Here is an 18909-nt window from a genome sequence, read left to right on the forward strand (position 1 = left end):
ACAAACAGGAGACATGATTTCCTTTAAACAAATACACACAGGCTGGTCTTACAGGCACCCAGGCTTCAGGTCTGCATTAGGGGAGCTGCTCTGCCCATGGAACCACGAAGATGTCAAGATTTCCCCTCCCCACCATAATGGATGCATGGAATCAGGGAGCCAGTGGTTGTGATGACAACGAACCCTGTTCTAGAGCCTTCCCCACCCCTTCACACATGATCTGGCTAGACAAGGGCATTGGAATTTCTGAAAGATCAATGGTCCATAATAGTGAAGAATTCTATGTGATTCTGCTGGTCCCTGTTCCTAGGTGGGGTGACGAGCTTAGATAACTTTTCTTCAGGTCATTGAACAGGACTGGCATGAAAGCACCACCCATGCCCCTGAGGACACTGGACCAGGTGACCTTGAAGAAGGCCTTTCCCCTCTCATCCTTGAAGATCTTCTGCCAGTAGTTGATGTTCCTCTTGTACATGCTCAGGCTCCTTTGCACTCTGACTGCATCATTATTTTCTTTCTCATGGAGTCAAAGGGGTAGGAGATCATGCTGGCCACAGCTGTCACCACCTGGGCAATCATCCAGCTCACCATATGTGGACATTCATTGGGACACGGAGCATGCCTTTGGCCTGTGTGGCACACATTGAAACAGGGATTCTGGTAGAGGATGGTGCCCTGCACTGAGACATTGAAACACTGTACAGGCCTCAGGTGTTGTCCGATTTGGTGATCTTCATCAGATAACCTCCCAGGCTTTTGAACTCCTGCTGGGTGCCCATTTTCCCCACATTAGGAGCCAGATGAGTTCTAGCAAAACCCATGGGGTAGACAAAGCAAAGGGAAGAAGGGCGATGGCTCCAGCTGCACTGCCAGAGGCCAGGTTGCTGGCAAAATACCTCCAGAACTGCATGTGCTTGTCCGTGCCCTACAGGAATTCCTGCTTGTACTTATCCTTGATAGAAACTTGAAGGCTTGTGTGGGGAAGTAGCAGATGACACTGACCAGGCTGCTTCTCCAGAAGGACATCATGCCCTGCTCCTTGGGGATACCTACAATGCAACCCACATGACCTTGTACTGCGAAATTTTCAGCGGCAATTTGCTTGCTGGTGTGTTGTACCTGCAGCAGCTGCTTGACCTGTGAGATAGAGGCCACAGCTGTCTTAGAGATGGGAGCAGTAATGCCTCTGGCCAGGAAGTCCTTGGTGAAGGAGATGGCCTGTTGCTACGTTGGTGCAGCCTGAGCAGAACAGAGTGAAAGCAGAGAACTGGAGCTGGGCGCAGCTGGCTAAGCACCACTGCAGGACCGAAAGTTCATTCCACTTTCTTTCTAGTTCCATACCAGTATGGCCAGAGAAGATGCTTGTTATGATTTCAATCCTCTTAAATTTATCCAGATTTGTTTTGTGTCCTTACATGGAGTCTATTCTATAAAATCTCCCATATGCACTTGAAAAGAGTGTATATTCTACTTTGGGGTAAAATGCTCTGAGAATATCAATTAAATACATCTGATCTAGTGTGTCATGTAGGGCTACGATTTCCTTGTGGATTTTCTGTATGAAAGATCTACCCATTGATGGCAATGGGGTGTTAAAATCCCTGACTATAACTGTATTTCTGTTGATCTCTCCTTTTGTATCCATCAAGATTTGCTTTACATATTTAGTTGCTCCTATGTTGGGCGCATGAATGTTTACAAGGGTTACATCTTCTTGTTTCCCTTTATTATTGCATAGTGTCCTTTGTCTCTTACTATAGCCTTGGTTTTAAAGTTTATTTTTGTCTGATGTAAGCATTGCTACCCAACCTTTTTCCCTTTTTATTTGCATGAAATATCTTTTCTCATCTGTTTAGTCTGTGTTTGTCTCTTTTTCTGAAATGGGTCTTTTCTAGACAACATATATATGGGTCTTGTTTTCTTATGCATTCAGCTGCCTTATGTCTTTTGATTGGAACATTTAAGCCATTTATATTTAAAGTGATTATTGATAGGTACATATTTATTGCCATTTTATTCTTTTACCTATGTTCCTCTGTCTTCTTTTTCTTTCCTGCTTTTAGCTTCATTATCAAAATCCTTATCAAATATCCAATACCAACAATGTTGGTACCTTATCTAGAACTCTACAGAGCTCAATCTGGTTCTCCAGAGTTTGCTACAGTCATGATACTGTACATGAGCAGCCAGGTATAGGCCTTGGTCCACTGTGTTCAATCGGGGACTAACTAAACTTGTTTTATTACTATATTAAGCCATAAAAAAATGAAGTCTCTTTCCATTAAAAAATAAATCCTGAAGGCCTAATGCATAGTATAGTGTATATAAACTATAATATTGTATTATATTCATCAAATTTGCTGAGACTACATCATAATTATTCCCACCATGAAAAGGAATGCTAATTATGTGATGTGATAGAGGTGTTAACTATTGTTACAATGACAATCATATTACAATATATAAATATATCAAACCAACATGTATACCTTAAATTTACACAATGTTATATATAAAATATATTTCAATAAAAATAGTATCTTCTGGGTTAATTCAGTCCCTTTGGATAATTCTCAGTGTTTTGAGTTTCAATTCCCCACCTCTACATCCTTCCTCCTCAAGATGGCAAGAGAGAAGGAGCAGCCAGTTGACATGGGTGTCCTTGTGTGGTTCTTCATTGCTCACTAAAGTAATGTTGTTAGCAACTCTTCTCCCCCAACACTGAACACATTGCTGACATCTAATGATGAAATACAGGGCTTGTAAAATGAAGGATCTATGCATTCAGCCCATCTAGGTCCAGGGCTCTTCACCACTCTGCTGACTTGGCCCCACATCTCCCCCTGCCTGCCTTTTAGATCTTCTGAATCTTAGCTACATTCTTTATTCCAGTTCCTGGATGAAGCTGCCATCCTGCAATCTCTGCCATAGAGTTCTCCTTATGGAAGTTGACTCATGACAGGCCTGGTGGCTGTTAACATTCAGCTATTTTCCATGTAATCCACTGGAAACATGAGGAAACTTCCTGGTTAGTCCATTCCAGGTAAGAGCTGAGGGAGATTTAAGTTTCTTTGTCTGCCTCGATATGCCTTGTATTGATTTTTCTTATAATCATTCCTTGTTAGTGAGGGGGCACTGAGAAATGTGGTGTCTGAGAGTTCCAAAGATGAAACTGAGCATAATTCCACACTGTTTTCAATTTTCCCCCTAACCCTGATTGGGAAATGGAAAATGTTTGTCAAATCTTCACTCTCCCCTATAGGTTTCTCCCTTATGATGGTGGAGTGGGCGAACACTGGTATCTGGGGTGGCTTCTTCTTCTTTCTTCTGTCTTCTATCTTCTTCTCTCTTTCTCTCTCTCATTCTCTCAATCTAGTAAAGCTCTATAATGCCAGTCAGCCAGGCCTACTTTTTTTTAAAAAAAAACAGCTTCATTGAGGTATGATATACATACCATAAAACTTATAGACTTTATTTAGTTAAATGTAAAGTTTGATGGTTTTTTAAATTTATGGAATTGTGTAACTATCATTTTCTTTTTAGTTTTAGAACACTTTCAGGATCCCATTTACAGTTTAATCTGCTTTCCCATCCCCAGCTCCAGGCAACTACTACTCTGCTTTCTGTCTCTATAAATTTGCCTATTATGGACATTTCATGTAAATGGACATTTCATGTAAATAGATGAATCATATATATGTAGCATTTTGTGCCTGGTTGCTTTTACTTAGAATATTGTTTTGGAGGTTCACCCACATTGTATGATGAATAAGTAGTTCATCCCTTTTTAAGCCATTGTATGGATAAGCCATATTTTTTCCATTCATCTGTTGATGGAAATTTAGATTGTTTCTAAGCCTGATCCCACCTCAGGGAGTGTTCACTTGTTGTTCTCTCCACCTGAAGCTATCTACCATGGGGTAGTATGTGACTTGTGCGCTCACTTCCTTCATTTTTTCTTTAAATGTCAGCTTTTCATTGTTTCCTTAATCGCCTTATTTAAAGTAGTCTCAAATACTCCTTATTCTGCTTTCTTGCTGGTGTTATTTTCTCCATATCACTTTTTTACAATCTAACATACTGTCAAATGTCAGGCCCATGAGAGCAGAGTTTTTACCTTTATTGTTCAGTTCTATATCCTCAATGTTCAAAACAGTACCTTACATACTGTAAGTGCCTAAAAATATTTCTTAAAAGAATAACTAATTTTATTCAATGTCAGTGAAGTCGAATGCCTAAGATCAATGGTAGGAAGAGAAATGAATATGAAGGGAGGAAGGAGGCAAAGCCTCCCACAGAGCACCTTCCTCTATGTATTATCCTGAATACCAGCTGATAAGGTCCACAGATCAGTAAAAATATGAAAAGGAAAATTGATTTCCAGTTACATGAGGCAAAATCATGGAATCTGGTTCACATTAAAGTTCACTTTTACTTAGGCTTACTCTCAAAGTAGATCAGCAGACCAAAGAATACAAATGAGATACAGACACCAGAGTTAACTTGGCTGTCCATTGCCTCCCGTGGATCTCTAAGAAGCATGACCTAATTCTGTAGACTAGGCATGCCACATGGAGAAAAATACCCACCCAGGTTTGGGGAGGTGTGAATTTGAGCTTGTTATATTTCATACTTTTTCTGCCTTCACATTTGGCACCTAGAGACAGACATCTTATACTGCTATAGAAGGCAAAAAAAAGTCCTCTATTCAGGAAGTCATATAACCCAGCCCCAATTTGTGTGCTAGGGCCTTAAAGTTCTTGATGTGCCAGCACTGGGGCAACATTTGCTTTTTTCCTGCCCATTATTATATGATCTAGGAGTTTTCCTTTTTGGTACACCCTGGGGCCTCTTTTGGTCGTGTCCAGCCATGGCCAGTAACAGCAGTCACATCTGATGTGTGATATTATATTGACAAAAGCAACAGAAGAAAGGCAGTATGAACTCAAAGTATATAAAGAGTAGGCTTAAGGAACAGCAGCCAACATTGCTGAAATGAAGCATAAAGCTATAGCCATGGTGGTTCAAGTGAGTGTCCTTGTGTGAGATAAGAAGGTAGAAGAACAGCCAGTCAGAGTTCTTGACTATTGTTTGTGGGGGGAAATGATGGTAAAAGACTCTGGTTCATGGGGATAAAAACATCAGAAAATGAAAGGACCATCTGGAGTTTGGGGATTTGTTCGCCAAGATATTATAGGACTGATCAAGAAAGTTGTGGTGCCAGTTCCCTGTTCATTACATGGTTCCCTTCACAGTGTTAGGCCTGCCTGTAGGGACCCTGGGCATGACCCTCAAGAATTACAGTCAGAAGTCAGGTTGCCAGCAGAGAAAGGAAGGTTGGACATGATCAGTACAGAATTACTTGACACTTGAGTGTTAGTGTTTCAAGTTTAAGAAAGTAGAAGAGAGTCCACGTAGCAACACAGGCTCAGAAAATACTCCATAAGAATGTTTAAGTCAATGTTATGAGAGAAAATAATAAAGAACAAGTTAATGGCCAAAAGTAGTTTATGGGGTCCTATTACAATGGAGTGAAGTTATCAGGGTCAAAAACAATAAAAAAAACACAATTTGAGGGGTGAAAAGAGATTAGTACACAAATAGGCAACTCACATCTTAGAAAATTGGTAGATGAAGTAGTCAAATGATAACAATGAGTTCTGCAGAGTACTGACTTAATAAATAATTTATAAATACTCCCTATGGGCTTATTATTGGGTTTTCTCATGGAAAATTTATAAATATAAATGTATATAATGAAGAAAAAGACTGTGTGTTTTTCAGTCATAGTTCCAAACAGTGAACAGGAACCAGAGAAATGATTTTAAGCCACTGTTCCAATGAAAGCACTATCAAAGTTGGGAGGTGAAGCTGGTTAAATTAACATTATCCTTTGTTTCCTCCATATCTACTTATGAGTTAGTGGTGCCAAAAGGGATATAAGGGAGCAGTGAGCACAGCAGAACTCCTCCAGACACTTGAACAGGGAATATCTTGTACCTTAGATTAATTTCATATGCAGAACCATTTCCAAATCAGTTAGAAAGTACTAAAGTGTAGAGAAAATTCTTAAATTCTTAAATTCAAGAATAAAAAAAAATCAGAGTTTTTTTTTAAAATACACTGTTCTTAATAACAACAATACGGTGTGCAGAAATATTGGCCTAGGAATCCAAGCCAGTTCTATTCCTAAGTCTGTATAGCAGACAACTAACATATGATGCTCCTCCATGAGCCTATATGGTGATGACAAAATAAAGTTAAGGGAAAACATACAGTCTTATAGAATTCAGGGAAGGGACCAATGCAAACAACAAAGACTGTTTATGACTCTTGCACCCCCATCCTACTTGTTGCTTAGTGATATTATGAATGAAGTGTCCCTATTCCCATTTTATTAGGAATCTTACACTATTATATTTTCTCTCTTTTATCTTTAATTTTCTGTGATCTTCTGGATCATTCCCATCATCATTTAAATAGACTCCAGTTTCTCCCATCTTAATAAACACTGCTGGGACACTATGGGTCTCTTCCATATCACTGGAAAGTTTATTATGGGAGAAAGAAGGTACAGATGTAAGATATATCTAAGACAAATGAGATTAAGGAAAAATCTCATAGCTCTAAGTCTGAATGTTAGAAGGAAAAGTTCTCATTACACAAACGGAAAAACTGAAGAAAAGAAAGACTTTTGGCTCTCCGGGGAGCTGCCCCATGGAGGGGATACAGCTTCACCACAAGGGCTTCAATAGTGGCTTCCTGTCTGCTCCCACACAGGCAGCCTCTCCAAGCAGCAGCCCAGAAGATCTTGGACAGTGCAAACTAGATCTTGCTTCTTTCCATCTCCAAGCTTTCCAAGGTTTTTCATCATCTTTTGAAAAAACTTCTACTTCCGGCAAGATGGAGGAATAGGTGGATACACCGTATCTCCTCGTACAACCAAGATTAGAACAACAATAATTTACAACAATAATTTACAGACAGAATAACACCCAGAACCGATAGAGGATTTATCTGAATGGAAGTCGGACAGCCAAGAAGTTGAAGTAGACCCGTACATCCGGACTGGTAGGAGAAGACGAGCCAGGCGGGTGCGGGGCTGGCGCGGGTCAGCAACACACGGAGGTCGGGGAAAGTTTGGTGCGAAATCAGTGGGACAGCCATCCGGGGCGCTAGAATGCAGCGGTGATCCCTGAGTATGCAAGCTGCGGCTGGCAGACCCAGAGGGGCAGCGATTGTGGACCAGGGCAGAGCTCGCAGCCCAGGAGCCCAGAGAAGGGTCTGAGCCCAGGAGAACGGAACTGCCGCCATTGTTCCCTCCCATCCCTGCTCCCGCCCCCGCCCCCACATATAATGTCACAATCTAGCGACTGGGGTGCCCAGCCCCGGTGAACACTTAAGGCTCCGCCCCCCACCGTAACAAGAGCGACCAGACAGGGGAAAAAAAAAAGGAGAGATAGGGAAAAATATGTTTTCAACAGAGCAGATCAGTCCCCCAGGACTCATCCTTTTGAGCGACCAAAAAATAGCCAATCTATCAGATGTGCAGTTCAAAACACTGGTGATCAGAAAGCTCACAGAATTGGTGATTTTGGGCGCAATTTAGATGAAAGGATGCAGGTTACCATAAAAGAGATGCAGGAAGATACGCGGAGGAGAGCCAATAGTGAAAGGAAGGAATCTGAGTCTCCAAACAATACAGTGGACCAGAAGGAAGATAGAATCAACCAAGTAGGAAAGCATGATGAAATAAGAATTCAAAAAATCGAGGAAAAGCTTAAGAGCATCCAGGACACCTTTAAACGTTCCAATATCCGAATTATAGGGGTACCAGAATGGGAAGGGGAAAAGCAACGAATTGAGCACGTATTTGAACAAATAATAAAGGAGAACTTCCCCAATCTGGCAAAGGGAACAGCCTTCCAAGAAATCCAAGAAGCTCAGAGAGCCCCAACGAAGTTGGACCCAAGAAGAAACACACCAAGGCACATCATAATTACATTAGCCAAGGTAAAAATGAAGGAGAGAATCCTAGAAGCAGCAAGAGATAAGGGGACAGTCACCTACAAAGGAGTTCCCATCAGACTGTCAGCTAATTTCTCAAAAGAGACCTTACAGGCAAGAAGGGGCTGGAAAGAAATATTCCAAGTCATGAAAGACAAGGACCTACATCCCAGATTGCTCTATCCAGCAAAGCTCTCATTTAGAATGGGAGGGCAGATGAAGTGCTTCTCAGATAAGGTCAAGTTAAAGGAGTTCATCATCACCAAGCCCTTATTTTATGAAATGCTAAAGGGACTTATCTAAGAAAAGAAGATAAAGAAATGTATAGTAAAAGGACAGCAAACTCACAAATATTAACAACCACACCTAAAGCAAAACCAAAAGAAACTAAGTAAACAATTAGAACAGGAACAGAACCACAGAAATGGAGGGCACATGGAGGGTTAGCAGCAGGGGGCTGGGAGGAGGAGAGAGGGGGAAAAGGTATAGAGAATAAGTAGCATAGAATGTAGGTTGAAAATAGATAGGGGGAGGGCAAGAATAGTACAGGAAATGTAGAAGCTAAGGAACTCATAAGTATGACACATGGATATGAACTAAAGGGGGAAAACGTGGGTGGGAGGGGGGTACAGGGTGGAGGGGAGAGAAGGGGGGAAATGGGACAACTGTAATAGCATAATCAATAAAATATATTTTAAAAATAAAAGAAAAAAAACAGACTTTTTATTTCTCCCTGGCTTGTGTGGCCCAGCTTGTTGGGCATAGCCCTGCAGAGTAAAGTTCACCTGTTCAATTTCTGATTAGGGCACATGCCTAGGTTGCGGGTTTGGTCCCCAGTCTCTTTCACACTGATGTCTCTCTCATTCCCTTTCACCCTCTCTTCCCCTCTCTCTAAAAAAAAATTTAAAAAAGACTTATTTTTATGTATTTTTTATTTTTCTGAGGTGGAATGGACTCTTGCTAATCATCAGGTATCTTCACCCATGAGGTTATTTCTGGAACATTTTCCAGCTCCTGCCAGTCTTTATGGTGAATTTCTTTGAAAAAAAAATCACTGAAATTCTATAAAATTATTTTAACATTCTAAATTTTCTCCCAGTATTTTCTTGACACCTCCCTCCCTATTTTTCAGGTATGTGGAATCTTTTTTAGGCCATTTTCTATTTTAAAGGGATTTTTCTTTGCAATAATTTTTGGTTGAAGCTGTTTTTTTCTTTTTTGTATATTTGTTTTTTGTTTTTCTCTTTGGTTTAGTTTTCTGTTCCTTCTACTTTTCTATATTTTGCCCATCAAGGTAGAAGATATCTGGTTTTATTTATATATTTTTAAAAGTTTGTCTTTTGGGGCCATGAATACCTGCTGGGTACCCTTTTCCTCCAAACCTCTGGCCCATCAGGGCAATGGATACCTGGTATTTAAAAAAAAAGTTTTTGGCTCACTGGGACCTTGGATACCTGCCTTAATTTTTTTCCTTACCCATTGGGACCATAGATACCTGCTTAGATGTTTTTAATTTCTCAAAAAGTGGTTGTTTTCTGTGATTTTTAAATACTGTCTGGAATGTCTAGAGGTTTTTGCTGCTAATCGTTTGGTGGTATGTGAGTGCACCTATGGCTTTGGCTGGGAGATGCTTCTGCAGTTAGGCCAAGGGGCTAGTTAGGCTGGGACTGCTTTAGGATTGCTGTGTGGCTTGGCTGATGGTTTGTTGGTTGTGCTTAGTATAAACTAGGGAGGCAATATGGAGACTGGGACAGACAGAGGCAGTTATATGTATTGCATGAGCTAAATACTTTGAATGAGCTGATCTGAGGCTTTTTTGGAGCTTAGCGTGAATTGTCTTATATTGAGAAAGAAGACTACGGTTGTCCCTTGTCACATTAGAAGGGGGTAGTTAAAAATGAGAGGAGGAAGACTTAAGGGCAAGGTTTAAAATGGTGACTCGACTTTGCAGTATTGTTCAGCAATGGCTGCCTGCTTTATTAGCATCCAAAATGGCATGTTCAATTTTGCCGCAGTGTTCAACTGGTGGAAAGTCCACATCATGGTGGTGTCTTTGTTCTAGTGCACAGCATGGCATTAGAAATTCTGTGTTACATGTTGTAAAATGGTGGCGCAAATACTTGCTGCAGTGTAAAACATGGCAGGACTTGAGTGTTGCTGCATGCATCTCCTGACAGGTTTTGCCATAGGGACAATACAGCAGTCCTTGTTATGCAGATATAATGGAAGTTTGTCATGTGGATGTCCTGGTGGTTTTTTTTTTTTTTTTTGATGTGTGTGTGTGTGGTACATTCTTGTTGGGCTTTGCTCCAGGTGGGCCTGCAGCATTGTTAAAAATGTTAAAGAAAAGATGGAACATTTCTGTGTTTGCTGCAAAGAGTAAAAGCGAGATGGTCAGTGTTGGATTGTCACATGACCCACCCAATCAGATAGGGTGGTACAATTGGGTACAGCCAATGAATGGAAAAATAGAATTAGACCAATTTAGCATGTCTCCTCAAGGGCCGTCTTTATTCAGCCAATCAGGAGGTAGAAGCAGAGGTGCTACTTTCTTAAGTCTGCTCCCATTAAGTGGTGCCCCAGGTCTTTCCAAGGACATTTGGCTTTCCAGCTCCCTCCCTTCTTACCAGCTCCCTCCCCTCTAGCACTGCCACTTATCATGCTGGATAAATAGTTGCACTGGCTGAACCTAGCCCCATTCCTTTGCATTGGTACTATGGCCTAAGGCTAGTCTACTTCCCCTTGGCCTCTGCTCTTTACACTGCGGCCAGGGGAAGTGCTCCATGCCTGCCACATGTGAACTTGGTGATGAGTCATAGCAAGGACCAAAATGGATCTCAGATGATCATTGGCCAACAGATGGCAGAAAAGGAATTCCTGCTTTCTTCAAGAGGAACACCTACCTCTTGGCTAATGCTGGGATTGGACTTTAATTTCTACTCATTTTTGGATGTCAGTCATAAATAGTTTGATTATGTGGTTTGCTAGGGTTAGATTTAAGCCTCAAATAACTATTGTGGTCTTCTTTATTTGTAGAATTTATTTCAATCACATTTAATGAAAACTTATCTGTTCCTCATCCATTAGACTGTGATGCTCTACCTGCCTTCAGCATTGCCAGTCTTCAGTGCTGACTATCTGAGTCATTATTTTCAATTACTGTAAAGAATCCAATTTGCCCATTGTCCCATGTGAGAACAAGGAGTTTATGCACCATTATGGTAGACAATGTTAATTAATCAAGAGTTTCATATCAGAGAATTGTCCTTAATTCTAGTTACTATTCATCCTCCTAATCCCCTGAACTTTAAGACAGGAGAAACCATTCCTCTGTCATTGCTGCAGTAGTCATAGTACTAATTTTCTTGACAGTGTTCATATACTGTGCTGACCACCTAAACTCTTTACACTGAGTGAAAATCTAATTATCCATAACCCTGCCTATCAGATTATATTCCAGCTCAAAACACTTTTGCATACTACAGTGGATGTAGAAAACCCAAGTCTTTCGTTCAACAGTTAACGTGCTCAGTCCCAATTGCTATAGCCTTGTCTGAAGGCACCCTACCTACCATCTTTGCTCTGCTTCTGGGGAGTCCTGCTGTTCTGAGACAATTAAAGAACCAAACTATAATTCTACATTGTCTAACCTGTAATCAGTGATCCTCCATATCTTTTGCATTGCTACTAAGCAATACTATCTGAGATCATGTTCCATGAATAAGTAATGAGTAGAATTCCAATTGACCATGTCCCTGTTCATTACACATATCCTTTGTAACTTCAGACTATTGCAGAGATGTTAATGCTCAAAGCCCTTTACTTTGGAATATTAATGGACACAATTGTTTATGGCCCTGCCAAACAGGTAAGACTCACTCATGCTCTTTTCATCACTTACAGGCTTTGAGAATATGTAAAATCCTCATTGCTCATAGTCCCTCCCACCCATTAGTCTAGGATACCCCTTATCTCTGTAGCATTGTACCTTCTCTTAAATAGTTTATATGCATAATTACATATGTTCATACTCCTGTGCAATAAAAAATGGAATCCTCCCCCATCATACCATCTAAGATATTGCTAAGGAGGGATTTACTCAAGAAATTAGCTCTTGGACAGTGAATTTGTACAGTTATAGTTGTCCAGAGTACTTTTCATTTGAAAGGCTCACTGTATCCTATTTGGTAGCTATAATGTGGGCCCAACACTCAAGGATCTTTCTCTTAAATTAATAATATTCATCATTGCTTTTGTCCATGTCTGTGAACTAGCCACAGCCACTCCTTTAGAATTCCAGCAGGGGACTTTTAGTACTCAAGAAAAATGCACTAGGACAGTTTACATGCACAATTCTAATTGATTAGTAGTGATGATTGTATCAGGAATGAAGCACCAACTTTACATTTGAAAAGTAATAATTACTTAAGGCACTTATCACAAATTGATTATGTGCAAAATTTCAGTCCCCACTGTCTCCTGTTAACCTGGATCCTCTGCATACCTAACTCTCTTACATTACCACAGACAGTACTTGGGACTGTTAATGTGCTAAAAGGGGCTACTGTCCCTTTGTTAGTCTGGGACCACATTCTCTCCTAACTTTGCTTTAAAACAGAGTGTCTTTGGGATAGTTAATGTGCTCAATTGCCACTACTATACTTAATGTTACTAAAGAACCCACCCATGATGACTTTGTATTAAAACAGAGGGTCCTTGGGGAAGTTAATGTGTATAAATGCCATCGCTGTTCTTTTGTTACTTAGAACTCTAATCCTCATTTTTCATTAAAACCAAGTCCTTGGAACAATAAATGTGCTTAAATGAAAAAAAAAGGCTTATTTCTTTGTTAGATTTCCAAGATCAAGTAGTGAATATAGGAGCATGGATATGGTTTGAAACCAGTGAAAGTAGTATCAAAGTTGGGAGGTGAAGTTAGTTAGATTAGCAGTATTCTTGCTTTCCTTTGTATTCTTCCATGTTTCTTTTGTGGCAGAAGGTATCTTTTTTTTTTTTTTTGGCTCTGCAATTCAGGATTGTGTGGTTCACAGGAACATAAAATTATGATACCCATTTTCCCAATTTGTAAGTATAGTCACTAAGGCATTTACACATTTAGCTTTGAAGTAATATTTGTACTGCAACAACATCAAGAAGAAAAAAACTGGAGTGATTCCCAAAATAGCAATCTGTCAGTCTGTGCCAAATAAGATACCTCAATAAACATAACCAAAGTAATCAAGAAAAGGCAATTTGGAAACCTAAAGTTTCCATACATAAACTACTAGAATTAATAAATAACAGTAAAGTAGCAGGATACAAAATTAATATTCAGGAATCGGTTGCATTTTTATACACCAATGATGAACTATCATAAAAGGAAACTAAGAAAACAATCTTATTTACAATTACATCAAAAACAATAAAATACATAGGAATAAATTTAACCAAGTAGGTAAAAGACCTATACTTAGAAAACTCTAAGTGTAATAAGCCAGTTAGAGAAAGACAAACCCCATTTTATTTCACTCATAGGTGGAATCTAATGAACAAACTGAACTAACAAGCAAAACAGAGACAGACTCATACATGGACAGCAGATGATAGGTAGTGGTGTGGAGCAGGGTAGGGCATGGGGGGATTGAGCAAAAAGTAAAAAGGACTCATGGACACTGACAATAGTGTGGTGATTGTTGGAGGGAGGGAAGTATAAGGGGACTAAATGGTAATGGAAAAATGCAACAAAGATTAAATCAAAAAAGAAAAAATCTTAAGAAGAAAAAGAAATAAAAAAGAAAACTCTAAGATACTGAAGGAAGAAATTGAAAAAAAGTACAAATAAATGGAAATACATATCATGTTCATGGATAGGAAAAATTGACATCATTAAAATGTCTACACTACCTGAAGCAATCTATAGATTTAACTATCATATTACTATCAAAATATGAATAGAATATTTTACAGAACTAGAACAAATAATCCTAAAATTTATACGGAACCACAGAAAACCCTGAATAGACACAGCAATCTTGAGAAAGAAGAACAAATTTGAAAGAATCATGCTATCTGATATCAAACTATACTACAAGACCACAGTAATCAAAACAGCATGGTATTGGCATAAAAACAGACATATAGATCAATGGAACAGAATAAAGAGCCCACAAATAAACTCATGCTGATATGGATAATTAATATTTGATGGAGGCAAAAACATACATTGAGGTAAAAAGAGTCTATTCAATAAATGGTTCTGGGAAAATTGAACAGATGCATGCAAAAAAACTTGAAACTAGACCCCCTTCTTACACCATATATAAGAATAAACTCAAAATGGGTTAAAGACTTAAATGTAAGACTAAAAACTATCAAATGCCTAGAAGAAAACATAGGCAATAAACTCTCTGGCATTTCTCTTAGCAATGTTTTTTTTTCTAATATATGTCCTCAGGCAGGGGAAAAAAAAGAAAAAAAATAAACAAATGGGGCTACAACAAAGGAAAGGAAACCATCAACATTTTTTTTCTTTTAGTGTTGAGCAGCAATTATGGCCCAAAGAAACTCAGTTCTCAACAATTGTACTTCCTAAAGGATAGAACAAGACAAGGAGATTGCACCATCTTGATTTTGAGTTAAAATGAAAGCTATTTGAAGACAGCACAGCAAAGGAAACCATCAACAAAATGAAAAGACAACTTACTGAACTGAACAAGATATTCCCCAATGGTACATCTGATAAGGGCTTAATATCTAAAATGTATAAAGAACTCACACAATTTAGCACCAAAAATCATGCAATCCAATTGAGAAATAAGCAGAGGACCTGAATAGACACTTCTCCAAAGAGGACATACAGGTGGCCAATAGATATATGAAAAGATGCTCAATGTCACTAATCACCAGAGAAATGCAAATTAAAATCACAATGAGATAGCACCTCACACCTGTCAAAATGGCTGTATCATCAATAAATCAAGAAACAAGTGTTGGTGAGGATATGGAGAAAAGGGAACCCTTGTGCACTGTCGGTGGGAATGCAGATTGTTGTAGCAATATGGAGTTACCTCAGAAAATTAAAAATGAAACTGTCTTATGTCTTAGTGATTCTACTTCTGGGAATATATCTGAAGAAACCCAAAACACTAATTCAAAAGGATATGTACACCCCTATGTTTTTGCAGCATTATTTACAATAGCCAAGATATGGAAGCAAAGTGTCTATGAATAAATAAGTGGATAAAAGAAGCTGTGGGATATATATATATATATATATATATATATATATATATATATATAATGGACTATTACTCCACCATAAAAATAATGAAGTCTTACCATTTGCAAGAATATACATGGATCTGGAGGGTATTATGTTAAGTGAAAGAAATCAGAAAAAGATAAATACCATGTGATTTCACTTATATGTGAAATCTAAAGAACAAAATACATGAATAAACAAAATTGAAACACATTCATAGATACAGAGAACAGACTGATAGTTGCCAGAGGGGAGGGAAGTTGGGGGACTGAGTGAAAAGGTGCAGGGATGAAGAAGCACAAATTGGTAGTTACAAAAGATTCACAGGAATATAAAGTGCAGCATAGCGAGTATACTCAATAATACTGTAATAACTATGTGTAGTGTCGGGTGAATATTTGAAATATTCTGGGGATTACCTCGAAAGTATATGATTGCCCAACTATTCTGCTGTACACCTGAAAGTAAAACAAAATAATATTGAATGTAAACTACAATTGAAAAATAAAATAAAATAAAAAACAGAGTCAGTTTCATGGCAGCATATAGGCATTTCCTGTTTTTCGAGAAAGCAAGTGACTGTAAATCCATACTTGGAGGCTTGAACAGTGTGGTTCAGTTGGTTGGACATCATACCACAACGCGAAGGGTGTATGGTTTGATCCTGGTCAGGGCACATTCCTGGGCTGCAGTTTTGGTCCCCAGTAGGGGCATGTATAAAGGACAACCAATCAATGTTTCTCTCTCACATCATTGTTGCTCTCCCTCTCTTGCTCTTTCCCTTCCCTTCTCTCTAAAAATAAACTAATAAATAAAATCTTTTTTAAAACTCCATACTTGGAAATCAAAAGTATGGGCTATGTCTAGATATTTATTTTATTATATCCAAGTTAGTTCTTTAATTTATCAGCAAACACTCTAAATCCTTATGTCATGCTCTCTCCACTCTCCACTCATGTTCATTGTCACTTAATTGCACTAACAAAAGTGCAATGCATATTTTTTCCTAATTAACCACATTTTAAAATCTTGGTATAGCCCTGGCTGGTGTGGTTCAATTCATTGAGTGCTGACCTGCAAACCAAATGGTCACCAGGCCAATTCCCAGTCAGGGCACATGCCAGGGTTGTGGGCCAGGTCCCCAAAATAAATAAATAAATAAAAATTTAAAAAATCTTGGTACAAAGCAGATGAGCTATTTTTTTTCTTGATGAAAGATCAACTTAGGTCATAAATACACATTCTCAGATTTCATCCCAGAAAATACATTAACTCAAAATGGGGAGACATAAATATTTTTTTCAATTGCCTTTGCAAAGGATGTGTAATTTTTGATGAAATGTTGAAATGTAAATCATCCATATTATAATATATAGTTCCATTGTGAAGAAGTAATTCATAGATTCACAAATAAGGATAGCTATCTATCATAGTATAGAATTCAGTATGTGTGAATGAGAATTATTAAAAATACTAAAACTATGTGACTGAATCACTTTGCATACTTCATAAAATTCTGGAACAGTTTTGATTAATCAAAAATGAGCCAAAACCATAAAAAAAAACCCTCAGACACTTGAAACTTAGAATTGTAAAGTCCAAAATGAAACACATTCTTTTGTGCCTTGATGCAGTTACTAAGAATTTTACCTGTACATATTTTTTCCTTTAGTGTTCAGCAGCAATTGTGGCAGAAAGAAACTCAGTTCTTAACACTTGTGCCTCCTAAAGGATAGAACAAGACATAGAGATTGCACCATCTTGGTTTTGAGTTATCATGAAAACTGTTTAAAGATAGTCTTTGAATGTTTATTTTTTTCTATCTTCTTTGCTTGCATGCCTCTCTGTTCATATGATACTAACTCAGTCAGGCTTGGTGAGATTGGCCAAATTAGCAAGGCCTAAGACTAGATCAACCTCAGGAGGATGATTCAGGCAGATAGAGGGTCAAAATCAGGAAGATTACAGAAACTCAGCCAGTCACTAAGGTTAATTAATATGCAACACTCCCTTCCCCAGGAGCACTTTAGTCATGGTAAGACTCTAGTTCTGGAGGAACTGGGTGCCAATCAGAAATTCAGACATAGAAGAAAGTATGTTTGTAGGAATTGTAATGCAATCAAGCAGCTTTATCAATAGCAACTACAGGAGAGTTTATCACCAGAACAAAATGTAAAACTACAGCAGGACCATCAAACAGATTGGTTGTATGAGTGGATAATAGATGAGTTTCTTATATTATCCTTTGTCTGTGGCCTGAATTTCACCAGACCTTGGAGCAATGTTAATTGTATAAGCAGGATACTGTGGCCTGGACTGTGGCGTTGGAGTACTGCTAGGCAAAATTAGGTAGATTGTTGCTCACTAAATAAACCATCTCTTTTAATCCAACAGTTGCAAACTATGGCCTACTGCCTGTCTTTTGTATGGCCAACAAGCTGAGAATGATTTGTCCATTTTTAAATTGAAAAAAAAAATCAAAGGAAGAATAATATTTTGGTGATGCATAAATTCAAATTCCAAGGTCCATAAATGAAAATTTATTGGAGCAAAGCTATACATATTTGTCTACATATTGTTTATGACTGCTTTCATGCTACAATGACAATGTTGAGTACTCATGATAGATACTCTATAGCCTGCAAAGCCTCAAATATTTACTGTCTGGACTTTTACAGAAAGTTTGCCAGAGTTTAGTGTATAAACCCCACTGATATACAGAAATCTCTAGCCCAATTATTAGTGCCTGATCATGTTTAATTCCTTAAGAAGTTGCACTCTGTTCTGGTAGAAGTAAAAGTCATAGAATAGAAAAGTTAGCAGTCAAGGAGTATGATGCTTTTGTGACTATTTAAGCATTGGCAAAAATTGGAGTTGAATGAAACACAGTACATAAAGTGGATGGACTCTCTTAATTCCTGCCTTTCTTTACCCTGGTCTGATAGAAGCTCTTACATCTAGTGAGCCAAATCCTGCCTAAGAAAGCAGGTTATTAGGCATTCCATCCTGTTGTAGGAGTAATATAATAGATATTGTCGGCCCAGGCCCTCTATGTCAAGTGAGTACTTGTAACCAAGCAAAGCAGGGCCCATGCACATGGCACCTTGATGAATGATGCAACAATTAATGTTGGAGGAAACAGGTTTTTATTTACAGGGGTGAGATCTTAGGGGAACCAGGAGCACTTTTGCTCAGAACCCTGTTCTCCCATGAGACCCAGCACTTGCCTTGCTCCCCACCAGGCTATATGCCAAAAACAAGCCAAATACTTCCCTATATCCTTATCTGTTCTTAAGGTGGCTGCACAAACAGTTCTCCATCCTCTCTGGAAAGTACACTGGTGGGTTTCCAAGTCACCACCCTCTCACAGCAACTCTTTCCTTCAGGATTAGGGATACATTGTCCTCAGCCTCCATGTAATAGTCCAGGAGAGCATGTGCTTTGTTGCACAGAATGGTGATGAAGTCTAGGAAGACACAAGTCACAAGAGAGTGGTCTCTTTGTCCTTCAAAGAAGCAAAAGTCTATAGTCTCAGTGTTCTTGGCCATAGTTCAGCATTCCAGTCATCTCCCACTAATCCATGCTTGGTTCATCAGGTTCCCATAATTCCCAGCTCTATAAGCTTTCCTGGCATCTTCTTC

At 38.8% G+C, this 18909-nt stretch overlaps 1 pseudogene; it reads right to left on the minus strand.

Annotated features, from left to right (window-relative positions):
• Positions 1–280: 280 nt before the first annotated feature.
• The window catches only part of LOC114505561, an 81715-nt pseudogene continuing 63086 nt past the window's right edge, over positions 281–18909 (minus strand).

This window comes from Phyllostomus discolor, chromosome X (genome assembly GCF_004126475.2).
Source record: "Phyllostomus discolor isolate MPI-MPIP mPhyDis1 chromosome X, mPhyDis1.pri.v3, whole genome shotgun sequence".
In the NCBI taxonomy this organism is placed as follows: Eukaryota; Metazoa; Chordata; class Mammalia; order Chiroptera; family Phyllostomidae; genus Phyllostomus; species Phyllostomus discolor.